The sequence below is a fragment of the Apodemus sylvaticus genome, chromosome 4 (assembly GCF_947179515.1).
Source record: "Apodemus sylvaticus chromosome 4, mApoSyl1.1, whole genome shotgun sequence".
Classification (NCBI taxonomy): Eukaryota; Metazoa; Chordata; class Mammalia; order Rodentia; family Muridae; genus Apodemus; species Apodemus sylvaticus.
The window spans coordinates 47484641-47502343 of record NC_067475.1 but is presented as its reverse complement, the minus strand read 5'-3'; the positions used below and the strand labels follow the sequence as shown (position 1 = coordinate 47502343).

At 42.0% G+C, this 17703-nt stretch overlaps 1 pseudogene; it reads left to right on the top strand.

Annotated features, from left to right (window-relative positions):
• The first annotated feature begins 11074 nt into the window (after nt 1–11074).
• On the top strand, nt 11075–11588 carry LOC127682111 (protein tyrosine phosphatase type IVA 1-like; annotated as a pseudogene).
• The last annotated feature ends 6115 nt before the right edge of the window (nt 11589–17703 follow it).

Sequence of the window (17703 nt, the reverse complement as noted above, 5' to 3'; positions counted from 1 at the left end):
TGGGTAGTGCTGACAAAGCACAAGTCTTAAACATTATGGAATATAAAGCAAGTCTACTGGGCATGGCAGTGCATGCTCATGACTGGCAATTCAGCATCTGGGACAAGAGGTCTGTGAATGTGTGTGTGTGTGTGTGTGTGTGTGTGTGTGTGTGTGTGTGTGTGTGTTGAAATGGCTCTGTGGGTAAAGGCTGTTGCTGCCAAGCCTCATGACTTGAGTTCAGTCCCCTGAACACACACAGTGATAAAAGAACTACTTCCCTAGAGTTGGCTTCTGACCTCTGCACATGCTCCATAACTCAGATGCATTGGCACACGCGCGTGCACGCGCGCGCGCGCGCGCGCACACACACACACACACACACACACACACACACAGCATTTTAAAAGTATGTATATCAGTGCTAAAATTATGTCACTTTGAAGATCATAAGAATAATACAAGTGAGTTTTCTCAAAAGTTTAATTCAGATCAGCCAGGACTCCTAGTGTTAGTGACAGTCAATGTTGACCACCAACCTGACTAATCTAGTCTCACTTATGAGACCAGCTTCTGGAAATCTGTGTGAGATATTATCTAGATTGGGCTGACTGCTCAGCCTGCCAGTGAGAGATTAGCTTGCTAAGGTTGATTAAGGTGAGATGAACTCTAATTGTGAGTGACACCATTCCATGGTCATGGTTGAGTCACGGACGGCATAGAAAGGAGAAATCTAGCTAAGATGACATTAGTCCACCTCCGTTTTCTGAAGATTCAGCATGGCCAGCTGCCTCAGGCTAGTGATCTCTCCTCCACTATGGACTGTACCCACAACTGTGAGTTTAATTGTTTGATTTCTCAAAAACATGGAGGGCTAAGGAGTCCAAGATAAGGTCACTGCAGGATATGTATCTGGTGATGACTGCTCACTGCATCCAAGATGGCATCCTGCCACTGCGTCCTCATACCCTAGAGTAAGAACAAGAGAAAGCTTGTTTCCTTGGAAGGAAACCTTAAGACACCACACTCTCTGTGAGAAGAAAGTCCTGGCTACTTCTTTATGGCCCAAAGGGCTACATTCCTAACATCAGCACTGTGCAGATGGAGTTTGATAATGAACTTTGGGAAGGATATGACTTTCAAACTATAACACACAGGAAGCAACATTTCCTAACCTTCCAATAACTCAGATAATCATAGCATTTATACTATTTATAGAGAAGTCAGCCATTGACCTCTGTCATGTTTATTTTTCTCCATAGCACAGCAGAAAGTGAGTATGTCTCAAAGGAGTGCAAAGGAAACCCTAAAGGATTTCTCACCAGAGCCCACACTTAGGACTAATGTTTTTTGTTTACATCGCTAGATCCCTCCCTTCTAACCTAATGTGCAGGTCCGGACTTGTGTGCTCTGGCTTCTCCTCCAAGCTCTGCTTTTGCATTGTCTTCCTTCTCTGACGTTGCTCTTGCTCCTGTGCAGCCAGCTTCCTGTCAGCCTCTCACAGTATCTGCACACAAGCTGAGATGTAGAAGGATCTGCTTGCCTAACTCTTCCCATTCCTCTTAGATGCTTGTCCTGTTGGAAACCCTGTGTGGAGTTCGACCAGCTTTGCAATTTAAGAAGACAGACAGCAGGATAGGCAGTAAGGATCAAGTGGGTGGGAGGGGCTGTGACTAGGACAGGCTTTTGGAGAAAGGATCAGTGGGACATTCTCTCCTCATTTCTTCTCTCCCTCTTCTTGTCTTCCGTCTGATCCCACCAGGACTTGGGCAGCTTCTTATTGTGACCGCACGGTTTCACCATCAAGCATCTTTTCTTCCTTTTGTTTAGAAGAAATTCAGGAAGCACTGTGCTTCCACAGTCCCCACGCAGGTAAGTGGGGACTAAACTTGTGAGATTTTAGTTTTCTAGCTTGGTACAAGATCAAGGAGTACCTGCATGTACCACTGGAGAGCACCTGCCTACTATATGCAAAGCCCAATGCCTCACAGCGGAAACATACATATGCATTGTCCCAGAGACAACTTGATATTTGGAAGCAGGGCCTTGCTTTGTAGCCAGTGCTGGCACTGAATTCACAGCAGTCCTCCTTTCTCAGCTTTTTGAACTCTGGAATTCCATGGGTGCACCACCCTGTCTGACAGATGTTGTAAATACATTGAATAAACTGTGACATATTCTTATGACTCTACACTCAGTTTCTTAGAGCCATTTTCATGCAAGCTGTACAATGTAGCTTGAGCGTACTCATCCCCTTCCCTTACTACTTTTCCTCACCTTGCCCTCTAATCTCTCCCATGACTGTTTAGGGTTGACACGTTGCAGGGTGACTTGTGGGTACCGGCACAATGGAGTTGATGCTTCTGAGCCTGCATGGTTCTCAGCAAGGGATGTTCCTCATAGTCACCTGCAGACCTTCAGAAGTCTCAGCTCCATCCAAGTTTACTAACTCAGTCTCAAAGGTTGGGGGAAAGGTGCACACCGGAAGTACCACAGGTAATTCTGCTCAATAACCTCCAGACAGAAAGCTATTTTCTAGTGGCTTTTAATGAGCAGAAGTCAGATGACTGCAGTTAGGGTTCTTATGTCCAAGACACCACCATATGCCAGATAGATAGATATAGATATAGATTAGATATAGATATAGATATAGATATAGATATAGAGATAGAGATAGAGATAGAGAGAGATAGAGATAGAGATAGATAGAGATAGAGATAGAGAGATAGAGATAGAGATAGAGATACATATATATGTGTGTGTGTGTGTGTGTGTATATATATATATATATATATATATATATATATATATATATATATATATATATATATATATATATCAGAGTAACCATTTAGCCCCTAGAACAACTCTGGTATGTGTTACAAGAGAACCTAACAATGTCTGTTCTACCTCCTCTATGACGTTTATTCAAGCCCAGCAAATGAGTCAAGCGTCCTCGACAGCCTCCAGAGCTTTACAGCTCTGGCTAGGTGTAAATATGACCTTTCACAGGACCTGGCTCTTACAGCAAGGACGTGGGGGACTTCTTGATCTAACATCTCAAGGATTCCTGTCTTACCCTCTGTCTCTGTTTGGCCTCAACTCTTCAAGTTACAAGGAAGAAATGCCTTCCGTTCACCTCAAGAAACAAGTGTGTTTTAAGACACAGATGTGGAGTATAGAATTGAGTCTGTGATCAGGAGACCTATGACTGAGTGTGAAGTTTTATCTCAGGATGTAGTCAGAACCCAGCCGTAAACATCTCGGGTTGGGTAAACACCGGGTCACTTTATCTCCTTAATGTGCTGCCTGCAGCCTGGATCTCTATTGCTGACCCATTCTTTACTGCTTCCGCCCTCTCTCCTAAACCCAAAGTAGATATTTTTTCCTAAGCTTTCTGAGACATCCGGGTTTGTCGGTGATGGCTGAGAGAATCACTCAAGGAAAATCAATCAGATCAGCTTTTACTGGCTGTCCGGTTGTGCTTTCTTTGGACTTGGGAATAGCTAAGAGCTCGAGTGGCTATGTCAATATAATACTCCTTTGTCCCCAAGCTGCACCGAGCCCTCATTTGTATTGTGCTGAAAAGCAAGCATTCTCCACATGACTTGAATTCCTAGGGCATCTCCCTTGACCGGGTCGCCAGGCATTCCCTCAAGAGAGGCTGCTGTCAATCAGGTTAAGTCTGTTCCCAGGTGCTGAAGTTGCTGTTCCTTTATCGACCACGTGGTGGCACTATTCCCTGGCCGCTTCTCCCCTGTACCTGGATACAGAAATGAAACTTCTGTCAAGGACTCTAACCTTGTGATGAATCCACCCAATATCATACTTCTAATGGTAGTCTTTTCTCTGATTGTCTCCCTCTTCCAGACTTCTGTATCTGAATAAGAGACTCTTTAAGAATATTTAGACTCATCCGCCTGTATTAAAAAGAACCTCCTCCTCAAGGATCATAAACCAGGGACAAGAACAGAGCCAGCTCTTTCCCTCGCTGCAATGCCTCGAAGAAAAGACTGGTTTCCTGGGGATAGCCTTAGTCTATAGTTATGTCCGCATCTCCCCGTTGCTCAGGAAGCACCCAGATAAACCAGATGGGACCACTGATGCCTCCATTCCAGCAGGTGTCCGTGAGGGTTTCAGGACCACCTTTCTAGGCGTGAGACCAGGCTGTGGGAACAGACTTGCAGTTGAATTCTTAGGCCATCTCTGCTGGGTACAGTTCAGTTTCTTCCAGTAAGTTTCAGTGTTCTCGGCTACAGAATGGGGATAACAACACTTAACTGGAAGGCTGTGGGGTGTTTAGACAAAGCTTCTTACATCACACTTGATGCACAGAGCAAGGTCTTTCTGGAAAGGAGTCCTGCGAATTGAGATCTCTGTAGGAATGTAGGATGCAAATGACCTTCACGGAGTTCTGGCAGTGGAAAAAAGACTGCTTTCCCAGGAGAAAGACAAATTTCCTCTTCTGGTAACAAACACACAACAGAAGCTACATATATATGTTTCCTGTTTCATAGGGGTGGTAAGTGTGTATCTGTGTGTCCACGTGGTGGGGGCGATATCTGTCTGTATATCTGTATGTGTAGTGTGTGTGTGCCTGTGTGTGTCTGTGAGTGTGTCTGTGGTATGTGTCTGGCTGTTGTGTGTGTGGATGTATGTGTGTACATAGGTGTGTGTGTGTGTGTGTGTGTGTGTGTGTGTGTATCTGTGTGTGTGGTGTGTGTCTATCTGTGTGTATGTATATGTATACATAGGTGTCTATGTGTGTGTGTCTGTGTATGTGGTGTGTGTGCGGTGTGTGTCTGTGTGTGTGTCTATGTGTACATAGGTGTATATGTGTGAGTGTCTATGTGTGTGTCTATGTGTTTGTCTATGTGTGTGTCTATGTGCAGATGTGTGTGTCTGTGTATGAATGCATGTCAGCATGGATGTATGTGGATGTATGTATCTGTGTGGATGTGTGTGTCTTTCCTATAAATTGTAGCACTGCTATAGTTAAGACAGAGATTATTTTTTACTCCACGGTTTTGACCAAAACTAATTGTTTATTTTTCCATTTGCATATTTATTATATTTTTCCTTAAGGTGGGTAAGTGTTCAGAGCCAGAGCCAAGGCTTGTGTCTGAAGGCTCACACATAACACACTGCCTCATCTCTTGCCAACACCCTCACTCCTTTGTTCTAAAACCTGTAATTGCCCAGGCTCTGGGACCCTCCAGTGGCTACACTTTCGGATATAACTAATTGCCTATTGAAATTGTAATTGTCAACATAATACACAGAAGGTAGATTCTTTCCTGCAGGATCATAAGGGTCGGGGTAAAAGCTACTGAATATTTTTAAATTCAAATTTAAGTATCAAGACCTAATGTTATTTAGACTAATAGGTTAAGTTTGGGAGGGACATTTCATGTAGAGACCCAAGACCCTTCAAGGCTGTCAATCATCCATCCCTAGAGTCTCCCGGTTACCTTTAGTCCAGTTGCCTCCCACTGTATCTGCACTGCAGATAAAGGAAAAGGGCTAAGTGGAACAAGCCACCTCCCCTTAAGGATTCACAGAAGTCTCCAGATCGCATTTCCCTCATATTTGTAACTCAGTAGCAGCCAGATCCAAAGATGCTGGGTGGTCAGGGAGGCTACTGGGTATCCAGCTAGAAATGCTACTAGTTTGAAAGAAGGGGAGGGCAGTGTTTCTGGGAAGAGACAGTTCTAGCCATGTCGCTAATCGGGAGGTTTGCAATCAACACGAGTATCTAAGCCAATAATCCATGTAAACTGAAAACCACTGAAGCTGCAAATAACAAGCCACTCTTTTCAAACAAATCCATAAAGAAAATAAACATCAGCCCAGATGCATATATAAATGACAAAGAGCTTCAGCTAAATCAAGAGATTATAGCCATCTACGAAAACATCAAATGTTTTATTCCACAAAATCACCAATGTTTAAAGCTGGTAGGAATCTTCAAGGTGATTTATCACGAGTTCCTGTTATTCCAAGAATTCTCTCTGCAGTCACCTTAAGTAAAACTATTGCATCTCTGCCCAAATGCTTTGAAGTTATGGTGTCTGTGCCTTGAGGATCTGGAGCTGGTGGGGGCTGTGGAATGTAAGCGCAGTATCCAAGGTTCAGCGCCTGCCTTCAGGAAACAAAGCCATGAGCCAGTCCAAGGTTCAAAAGCCCCAATTCCAGAGCATTCTTAAGTCAAGTGGTGGTCACGGGTATAGCAATGCCATTGCTTCAGGCCTAGATGTGCTTCTATCAAGAGGACATGTTCTTCCTGCAATGACTATTAGTTCAATCAATATACTGGTATATAGTATATTAGTTTCAAAAGCCTCAGAGCATGCAAGGTCCCAGAAGCCTGAACCTGGAAAAGGGTATCTCCAGACAAGACTGATTGAAAGAGTGCCTGTGACAGACGTTTGGATGATGAGAGTGAACATTCGTCAGCGAACATCTAAGGGAAAAGGTCAAAACTATAGATATTTAATCAGCTTCGCAGAGTTGCATTTGAAACAGTGAACTATGAGAAGTAAAGATAAGAGAAACTAGGAAAGAATCTTGCTTTTAAAGAACAAAAACAGAAATGCCAGAAAGGCGGCATTGATGAACAGCTTTATAAATGACTAAATAAGGAAAGAAAATGAGGAAGAAAGAGGGAGACTAGAAAGAGGTAAATAAGAGGAAACACGAGTGTTTGGAATATGAGGTCTATGTGCATCAGCTTTCTATTACTGTATCAAAATACCTGAGACAATCAACCTTTTAAGTATATGATGAGCAGGGAGATAAAAAGTGGTAACTACCTGCTTAGCATGTACAAATTTGCAGGTTCAATTAACATTACTGCAATAATTAAGAAAGAGTGAACATTTACTTGGGAATTAACACTTTAGAGGCTCCATTCTGTAGTCTGTTGGCCCTATTGCTTTTGAGCCTGTGGTGAATCAGTACTCCATAGCACTGGAGCCTGAATGCAGCAAGTGGTTCAGCTTGTAACAGCTAGGAAGCCGAGAGGAAGTAACAGAGTCCTTTCTCCCTCCCCCCTCCAGGACACGCCCATAATGACCTAAGACTTCTCTGTAGGTCCCACCTCCTAAAGCTCCTACCACCTCTTAAAAACATCACGCTGGAGATCAGAATTTTAACACATTGAGAACTTTCTAGAACACTCAAGATCCAAAATCTCCAGCAAAATCTGTGGAAACAGTCTCTTTAAACCTGCTGTTCAATTGGAGCCCAAGACAATATCCCTGAAGTCCTAGAACAGAGATGATTTCCCATTGTTCTCTGTGCTCTAAGGATGTGGCTCTAGAATGTCTAATATACTACCTACCCATGAGCCAACTAAGCCAGATAGCAAACACATAAAAGTAGGGACAAAAGCTAATAAAGTCCAAAGTAGAAAATGATACCAACATTAGTGAAAGTATGAATTTCCACGGTAGCCCTCTTTGTGGGACAAGGTTCTCCCTGAGGACTGACTACCTTTGAGATATTCCTTGAGATCCAGGCTACACTAAAGTCTGCATTTCAGCCACAAGAGAAGTCAGTGTTACTAAAGAATGCTTCTGAAATTTAGAGGAGCTGTTTAAGGCAAGAAATGACACCCCTTTCCTAAGATAGTACAAGAACAGTCACCATCAGAAGACATCAGTACCCAAAAGAATAGGATGCTATCAAGGCTGCTAGTAGTGGAAATGATGTCTGCATGACTGTAGGAGATGACAATAGAGCATCAAGAATAGAAGCAAGAAAAGATGTGATGAAAGATGACACCTCAGGGGCATGCTGTTTGAACAGCTAATGTGACTCATGACAACCAGAATAAAATCCCTGCAACATTAAAGCATTCCCTGAAAATGTTCCCACCCCATCCCCCCAAAAAAATAATTGAGGAAAACTCAGCAAAACTGGGATTTCTACACAAAAGTCATGTTTGGCAGATATTAAAAGTTACTCTTATCACACCAAGTAAGGGTTGGAATATACAAATAATACAGGTATGCAAATGGTGTCCCAAGATTTAGACAGAATGGGAAAGGTGAAGGCCTTGACCGTATCATGAGAAAGCATAACTGCCTTTATTGGTACCTTTAAGATTGTCACGGGGGAAATAACAGGGCAGAAACTATTTAAGGGAGTTAAGAGGTGAGTTAAGAGGTCTTGATGTTGAAGAGGTGTTGGTAACAAGATCTGGGTGTGCTCTCTAAAGAATCTCTAGAGGCAAAGGAGCTAGAATCAGTAGAATAAGTAAACAGAATAGATTGCCATCAGCACAGAGAATGAACCAGGAGTTAGCAGTGAGATGCAATGATTCAGCAGAGAAGGTGAGGCTCAGCCTCTTCAGTCAGGTCCGAAATACAGTCCTGCCTGTCCTCTAGGAACTGTATCCCCAAGCCTCCAGATGTCTTACGCACAGGAGACTGCTTCTCATAATGACAGAGATAAAGAGCTATGGGTATGAAGGCAGGGGCATGGGAAAGGAAAGGATGGGAATAGAAATGAGAGATGCACAGCACACAGTAGGCTCTTTAACCTGGGTGTCAAGGGGAAAGGGGGGAAGACTGAAATCAGTGTATCTTAGGACAAGGGACCATCATACTGCTTTGCATCCTGAGCCCTGAACAACAGAACAGATGGAGTTTGTATGTCCCTGGCTCTCTCTGCTGAGTGAGCAGGTCCACACGGAATCCCCCCAAAAGGCTCTGCTGCCTGTTCTTCAGAGGTCCTAGAAGTAAAATGTTAAATGTGAGGTGATTAGAGGTTGAGCAAAGATCAGCAGATAACTGGAAAATATATATGGCATGTTATTCAACCTTGAAAAGGAACTTCGTTTGGTATGTGCCACCATCCTGGGGAGCCTGAGAGACATGCTGAGTAAAAAAGACCAAACACAAAAATGGAAGTGTATCCTTATTTCACCAATATGAAGTACCTGTAACATAAATGCATAGATGCTTAAAGGGGATTAGAGATTTCTGGGAGCTGGAGAAAGATTAGGGAATTATATTTCATAGTTGTGGGTTACTGCTGATAATGAAAATATTTTGGAAATAATGATGATCACTCAGAACACTGTAATTATAATCAGTTCCACTAAAATATACACTTAAATGTCTTAATTGACAGACTTTAATGACATAGAAGCATAAAGTATTCCTATCGTTATATATTAAATCATGATCAAATTGTCTTTTTTTTCTTAATGGGTGGAACTAAAAAATATTCAACCAAATGAGGCAGCTCGGGCTCTGAAAGACATGTTCTCTCTGATATGAAGACTCTCGCTTTGAATTCTTAGATTTACCTGTTTGGTTTGGAATGCGTGTAAAGACCAGGAATCGAGAAGAGCACATGGAGGTGTGGGGGAGGGGAAGAGGCTATTAGGAGCGGAGGGAGGATAGTAAGGCAGACATGATGCGAAAGAAGTGGGTACTGGGGAGGTGGTATGGTTAAAGCAGAGATTGGGGCAGACAAGGGAAAGGGACAGTTAAAGCAGAGATTGGGGCAGGCAGGTAGAAAAGAAGAAAGGGAGAAGGGGGGGCTAACCAAAATTAAGAATGTATTTTAAAAGCCATATGAAAACCCACTACTTTGTAAGCTAATTAAATGCATATTTCAATTGCATTAGTTTGAGAATCCCGCACAAGTGCTGTATCTACATCTCCTCTTTCCACGACTCCTCCCGTGTCCCCCAACTCCCTCACAAATTCATGATCTCGTCTTTACCATTGTTACACACATAATGCCAGTCTCAGAATTCATGAGATACTAAGTGAGAATCCCAATGTCAGGCACATGCATCTCCCTGTGAGTTGTTAGCCAGGTAGGCTCCAGGACCGGAAACCAGTGCCACTGCTGCAGCTGTTCACCAGAACTGACTGATCACACCCTATTGCTGAAGACACAGCACACTGTGGGACATAAACAAATAAGCTAGAACTGGGCTGTAAACTTGCTCCCTGCTGGCTAGTTTCCATAGTGCTAGGAGAGGCCATGCAGACTGCTGTATAGGAAAAGTCCTCAGTGAACTTATCCTTTAAAAAAAAAATCTATGCATGATATTGTAACTCTAGTCAAAAAACCCATAACTAGAGAGGTCATGGGCCCTGGGAAGTAACAACTGCTGTTTTGTTTTGTTGTTAAATGGACCTGTTTTCAGAGTGTTTTCTAACTGTTTAAGTTTATTCCCATGTATAAGTGCTGCAGAGAAACTTTTATTTTCAATATGTGTGTATTATATAACATATAGATTATATCATACAAAACATGTGATACATACATAACACAGAGCATAAACAACACACACATACACTCCAAAACCAAAAACGATGATACAAGATGAAAGTAACAGTGCCAGAGGTAACTGTAGAATGGAAATGAGGTCCTTTTACTCTGAGTTGAAACAATGTTGCAAAAGATGGTCGGCGAGGCCTAGGCGTGGGCATTGGCTCTGGGCTGCAGCCGGATCGGCAACAGCCTTCAGGCAGCTCACTGCATGGTCGTCTGGTGCCCCCGCAGCCTGCCTTGCTGCCACTGCCTGCGCTGCCTCAGGATCGGCTGTATGATTAGGCCACAATCTTCAATGAGTAGACATATTCCTCAGTTCTGTGGTTTTGTCAGTTACACATTTATGGAGTTTCTGAAGGGCAGTGGAGATTACTGCCAGGCACAGCACCACCTCTATGCAGACAAGTGAACTGTAGAAATTCATTACTACTCCACCAAGAAGCCCCCATAAGAGTGGATAACCTGGACACAGGCATGTTGAATTGAAATCTGCAGAGCATTTTACAAGAGCTCAGACCTGGATGGGGTAAACCTCAGTGCACTTCCTTTGTACTGCCACAGTATTACTGGATTGAAGAATCACTTCTTCTTGTTAGGAGGGTCATTTCATCGCCCATTTCTCCAGTTCACACTCAAAGCATCGAGAATTTCAAGTGGAGTGTATTGAATATTGAAGTAGACTTCAGATTGTTTTCTGTTTTTGTTTTGTTTTTTGTTTTGAATCATTTCTGCATTCATTTTTTTTAATTCTTTCATAACCCTATTGGGTGTTTTTTTTTTTTTAAACTAAATTAACATGGCTCGAATGAACCACCCTGCTCCTGTGGAAGTCACATACAAAAGATGAGATTTCTTATTACACACAATCCAACCAATGCGACCTTAAACAAATTTATAGAGGAACTTAAGAAGTACGGAGTTACCACAATAGTAAGAATATGTGAAGCAGCTAACGACACTACTCTTGTGGAGAAAGAAGGCCTTCGTGTTCTTGACTGGCCTTTAAATGATGGGGCACCACCGTCTATTGTTGATGACTGGTTGAGTCTTGTGAAGATTTGGTTTCATAAAGAACCTGGTTGCTGTATTGCTGTCCATTGTGTTGTGGGCTTTGGCAGAGCTCCGGCGCTTGTTGCCCTAGCATTAATTGAAGGTGGAATGAAATATGAAAATGCAGTACAAGTCATAAGACAAAAGCAGCTCGGAGCTTTTAACAGCAAGCAACTTCTGTATCTGGAGAAGTACTGTCAGAAATGCGGCTCCACTTCAAGGATTCCAATGGTCATAGAAACAACTGTTGTATTCAATAAAACTGGGGTGCCTGGCGCCATTGCCTTAGAAGTAAAACTTCAGACGGGACCTGATTTGTCATACGTAATTACCCAATGTGTGGGCTTAGCGAATAACTCTACTGAAGAGCCCTAGGAATACTGAAAACCAGTTTTACGAGGCCACGAGCTGACGGAATTGCAACCTGTATATTTGAGCTATGATCAACATGTTTGGACACTTAGCAAAAGATTTTTGCCGGTCAGCATTTAAAATGTGCTTCTTATTTGTACCAATTGACCTTTCCTAAAATAAGGTATTGAGTTACATCATTAAATGTACTCCTGTGCCAGAATACTATTAGTCTATAAGGAATTTAGAAGGATTAGGTGCCAAAGTACTCAGCACAATACTTGGATGTTTTTAGCATCATACAGAACCAAACTTGCAGGAACTAAGTGCTCTCTAGCCCTTCCACAGTGTGTGTATTTCGGCTTCAGACCCTGCAGGGCTCTCTCGTCGGCTGCCTGCTCATTGTTTACCTCTCCCACACCACATGTACACCAGAAGACATCACACTTGCCTAGCCATCCTTTAAAAAAAAAAAAAAAACCTAAGTCTCGCGCTGATTATTTAATGTGTCTCTCTTATTTTGTGCTGTTCTGGGAAGCCTCCATATGAAAATCAACTTTGTTACAGAAGCACATATCTTCAATAATGTCTCCAGACAAAAAGCCTTATAGTTAATTTAATGTTTGCACTCAGAGGAGCAACCTAACAGGGAGGGCCTAAAAAAGAAACGAGAGGAGGCTATTAAATATTTTTAGTAATATGTTGTCTTTGTCTTGTGCAGAACATGTAGAGTATGCTCTTTAATTTAGTAAATATTTTTAAGACGCAGAGATACATTGTTGTAGCTAACCAATTCTTAATCAAAATTTCTGAAATTTTTGTGTTTTCCATACCTATCAGAAGTTTTCCAACTTGTTTGAATTATGGTTTTCCCCTTTTCTTCCCAATCTCTTGCAAAAAAGAAAAAGCGGGATTTGCTAGTGAACTGAGCAGAAATATTTTATATGTCTTTTGAGCTATGTAACTTAATAATTGGATACTTGATCATTTGTTTTATTATGTAATCGATAAAATGGTAATGTGTATTAATGTTAGTTCAACCATATATTTATACTGTCTGGGAATGTGTGGTTATAGTTCTGTGGGAGAAATAGTTTGTCAGTGTTCACTAGCTTGTAAAAACTTAGTGCGAGAGCTTCAACATCTAAATAAATGATGAAACAGAAAAAGAAAAGATGGATGACGAATAGGAAACATCTTGAGTCTGGAATGAAGTAACCTAAGAGCCAGGTGTTGTGGGGCACACCTGTGGCCTCAGCACTCAGGAAGCTGAGGCCTCGACTTGGAGAGTAGCCTGGGTTATATATCTCAAATAAAAGCAGAAAAGGTGGTGGTGGTAGGAGAGAAGGAGGAAGAAGACAGGAGGATTAAGTGGTTTTAGTCATCAAATAAGTTTTATTCTGTTGGTATCACTGTTCAGGTTAGATGTTTCCTTTCTATCTTGATTTTTAACAGTAACTAGACAATGGGCAATGCATATGTAACATCTTAGGAACCAGAGGAAAAGAGAAAGAATTGTGTGTGTGATAGTCTATGTCTTGAGCATCTCAATGGCTAGGGGAGGAGAAACAGCAGAGAACTACCCTCCGCCCATCTGATAAACACAGTCCTAAGGTGTGAATGCACTGCTGGATAGGCATAAAAAGAAAGGGACAGCCAGCTCTGTCTGAAGGAATCTGATCCATCTTCTCAAAGAAAACCTTGGCTTGGCTTTGAGTCGTGAAGAGAAACATGATCAGCAGGATGGGAGATGGATACAGAAAGCAAGAAGAGCCTTTGGGAGGGTAAAGAACTAAATGTGTGGTGTGTTCCAAGCAGAGTAAAGAAGGTCTTAAGGTAGCAAAATCACAGGCTTATGTAGTGTGCTAAAAGGCAACTATTTACTGAGAAAGACAGGAACAGGCTGTGGAGGACTTTGCAGTTCCAATTAGAGCAACTCAGAGAGCTGTGAACATCAAAGAGACAGGAAGATTCTAATTCAGCCAAGAGCACAGATCTCTAACACTGAGTGTAAGGCAGAACCTCACCACAGCATTATCTCAGTAGTCTGGAGGAAAGCAACTGAAAGTGCCAAGGTTTATAGCAAAGGCTGGAGCACAAGACTGGCAGGCAGGTCTCGTCACTAAATCACAGAGAAAACCCTTCTGGAGGAGAGGGGAGTTTATAAAAATCACTGGTTTTGACTAGAATGTTGGGAGAATGAAATATTCAGTAGGCAGTTGAATGGGTATCGTTAGGCAAAGAGACCTTAATAAATCCAAGATGAATGATGTCTCAGATGCTATGCTCATCTCCCAGTTGGTAACTTTTTCAAAACAAGGATGAGCTTGGTTTGTTATGAATCACTTTTAGTGATGTGGATGTCATGAAAATGAACGCAACAGCGGGTGGGGACAATGGATGCCAACGAATGACCAACACTTCATTTTCTCAGTGTTTGAAAGCCATCTGCTTAACAATCTGTTTAATACTAATAAACTGCGGGCCCAATAGTATGTAATTCTGATAAAGTCTCACTCGGCCTTTTGGAACACTGATGCGAGGCTGTGTATCTTTAACCAACTTCACTTTGTTATTTCCACTTTCCTCCAAAGATGGTGGCTGACAGTCTGCTTTCTCATGTGCATAGCCTTTCACAGTCCAGAGGGATCCTTTAGGGACTGAGATCTGAGCATTTTGAAAACAATTGGAACAACAACAACAACAACAGAGAGAGAGAGAGAGAGAGAGAGAGAGAGAGAGAGAGAGAGAGAGAGAGAGAGAGAGAGAGAGAGAGATGACTTGGTGAGGATTGCAATGTTGCTAGTTTCCAACTTCAAACTGATTTTTTTCCTGAGGGCAATGAATATGCAAGCAAAACAAGACCGAGATGCTCTGCATTCTTTCTATTGTCTGCAGTCAGCACTATACCATCTGTTTCAAGAGACAGGCTGCAGGGAGGTCAAAAGCAGCCCTTGTGTTTTTGTCTCCAACACATTCAATCAAAATCGAAGCTTGGTCTCTGACCCTTGGCATCTGGGAGAGTCTCAGGGCACTCTTGCCTACTGCTTTGCCAGCATGTGACTTAGTGATTTATGCCACTGTTCTATTCATTTGTGGCTGTGCATCCCTCCCTCAATGTCTGTGAATATGTCAACTGCAATCCTTCCTGTGAGTTTCTCTTTACACCCTTTTAGGAGTCAGCTGTTATTACAACATCAGGATTATGGTCCCACTATGTCTCTCCCAGCTAGAGTTTTTTTGATGTTTTCATTCATACCTATTTTCTCTTTCCAATTTTCAATCTGAGTTCCCCAAATCTAGTGGATACATCTAGCAGCAGTGACTAGCATTCTTGACTACCCCAAAACCCTGCAATGACAGGGTGATTTTTTTAAATGCCTCATCACTGTTGCTTTTCTTTTATTGTCTCCTCTTTGTTTATCATCATGAACTCCAAAGTTGCAGGGCATTGCATCTTCAGACTTCTGCAAGCTGAAATTATTATAAGACACAATGTTTCAAGTCTATTGCTGGATTAAAACTCTCAGTGGATGCACAGAAATTCCTCTCACCAAGTCAATATGTTATTTCTATGCCTTCTTCAAAGTTTCAATTAAGAATTTATCAGTAGGTTTCCATTATCTGTTATCCTTACAAAAGGTCACATAGTATTTACTAACTAATTTAGCATATATAGTAGATCCTTTAAACAAGAGTAATTTAAGGATGGCAAGATCACACGCCTGATATATATGTATGTATGTATGTATGTATGTATCGAGAAAGAGATCGTTCTCTCTCAATGATAAGTCAAAATTAACTTAAAATAATTTTTAACAGAAATTAACTTACCCACAGCTCTGGAGAATGGAGGTCTACTATCAAATGGTCAGGGTTGGTTTATTCTGAGGGTTATGGGAAGTTCTGGTTCAGGCCTCTCTTCTTGACATAGATGCCCATCTTCTCCACCTGTCTTCATGTGGACTACTTCTGTATGCATCTGTGACTATGCTTTCTCTTTCTATTAGGATTCCAGACTGGATCATGCCCCCGCCTTAATGACCTAATTTTAATTTAACCTATATAGAAAAATCTATCCGCAGTTTGTCTCTGATCAATTTCTGGGGTTAGAAACCTTGAGAGGGGACACAATTTAGACTAAAGACTACTAAGTGCATATATGCTATAAGCTAAGCATTGCTATTGACCCTGAATATACGAGTGACTAAGATGAAGCCCATAGCCTCATGGAGTTTACTTATACCCTGATATACACCATGGCCATAAGTCTAAAACACTACACAGTAAATATATGTTATGACACCAGTTGAAGTCTCAGTAGGAAGAAGTCGAGGATAGGCAATATGTCATAGGTCTGTAGTTATACAAACCGTCACACAGACAGGTGCAGAAACAAAGACAGGGAAAAGCCATTGCAAAGAGAGCTTATGAGAGGATACTGGTGAAAGTGCAGCCTAGTTGCAGCAGAAGATCCGAGCATATCAAAGATACTATTACTATGGGATGACCGCGGAGAACAGCAGAAATAGTAGTGTGGTGTCAGCTGGAGCCTAGAATGCCACTGAAGGCAGAGCTGGAGAAGTGACCCAGGCCCCTTGGAGGAGCCCAGAAGATCATGTGTAGATCCCAGACATTGGAACAAGGAGCTGTGAAGTGGAAGTTGCTTTGGATACACCAAGGTGTTAGAGATGCCAGAGCCATGGGATACCTGCCAACGAAAGCTGCTAGCAGGGATATGAACAAGCCTAAGAGAAAGAATAATGTTGCAGTCAACAAAACTGAGAAAAGCTGGACAACAGACATGGGAATGCAGAGTTTGGAGTTTGCCAAGCTGGATTTTGGTCTTGCTTTGGTCCAGTATTTCCTCACTATGACATTTTGGAATGGCAATCTATATCCTGTGGTATTGGAAATATGTGATCTGCTTTTTTATTTTGATTTTATAGGGAATTACAGGTAAGAGATCGCATGGATTTCCAAACAGGCTTTAAACTTTGAACTTTCAAACATTGATGAGACTGCGATAGGATATGGGGACTTTTAAAGTTGGACTAAATGTATTTTGCATTATGTTATAGCTACAAGACTATGGAGATTACAGGTATATGGTGTTTCCAAAAGGTTTGGCCAATATAGATTCATGTTTTAATGTTTGGCCATAAGGAGTGGCACTATTAGGAGGTGTAGCCTCATTGGAATAGGTGTGGCCTTGTTGGAGGAAGTGTGTCACTGTATAGGTGGGCATTGAGGTCTCCTATGCTCAAGCTCCACCCAGTGTGGAATCAGAGCCTCCTCCTGACTGACTAAAGAAGACAGTTTCCTCCTGTCTGCCTTCAGATCAAGATGTAGAATTATCAGCTCCTTTTCCAGCATTATGTCTGCCTGTAGACTGGCAGGCTTCCTACCATAATGATAATGCTCTGGACCTTTGAAACTATCACAGCCCCAATTAAATGTTTTACTCTTTTTTTTTCTTTTTCTTTTTCTTTTCTTTTTTTTGGGGGGGATTTGGTTTTTGGTTTTTTGTTTTTTGTTTTTTTTTCCTAGACAGGGTTTCTCTGTATAGCCCCGGCTGTCTTGGAACTCACTCTTGTAGACCAGGCTGGCCTCGAACTCAGAAATTCACCTGCCTCTGCCTTCCAGAGTGCTGGGATTACAGGCGTGCGCCACCACCGCCCGGCTTACTCTTTTTTATATATGTAAAAGTTGCCTTGGTCATGTTATCTCTTCACAGGTATAAAACCCAAATAAGACACTAAGAAGATATTCTAAGAAAGCTGAGAGATCATTTCAAAGAATTTGTGGACGTGATAGTTCATCCCTTTCCTTTACTGATAATTAGTGTAATATTTCCATGTCCTTCCTCTTTGATTTGACTTCATCTGCTTAGTCCGGTTCACTGTTGATGATGTTGACTGCTTTCTGCTGATGTCCACTGCTTTCACTGTTGCTGATGTGCACCGCTTTCTACATGAACAGACACACAAATTGCATCAGAGAGAAACATGAAAAAGAAATAGG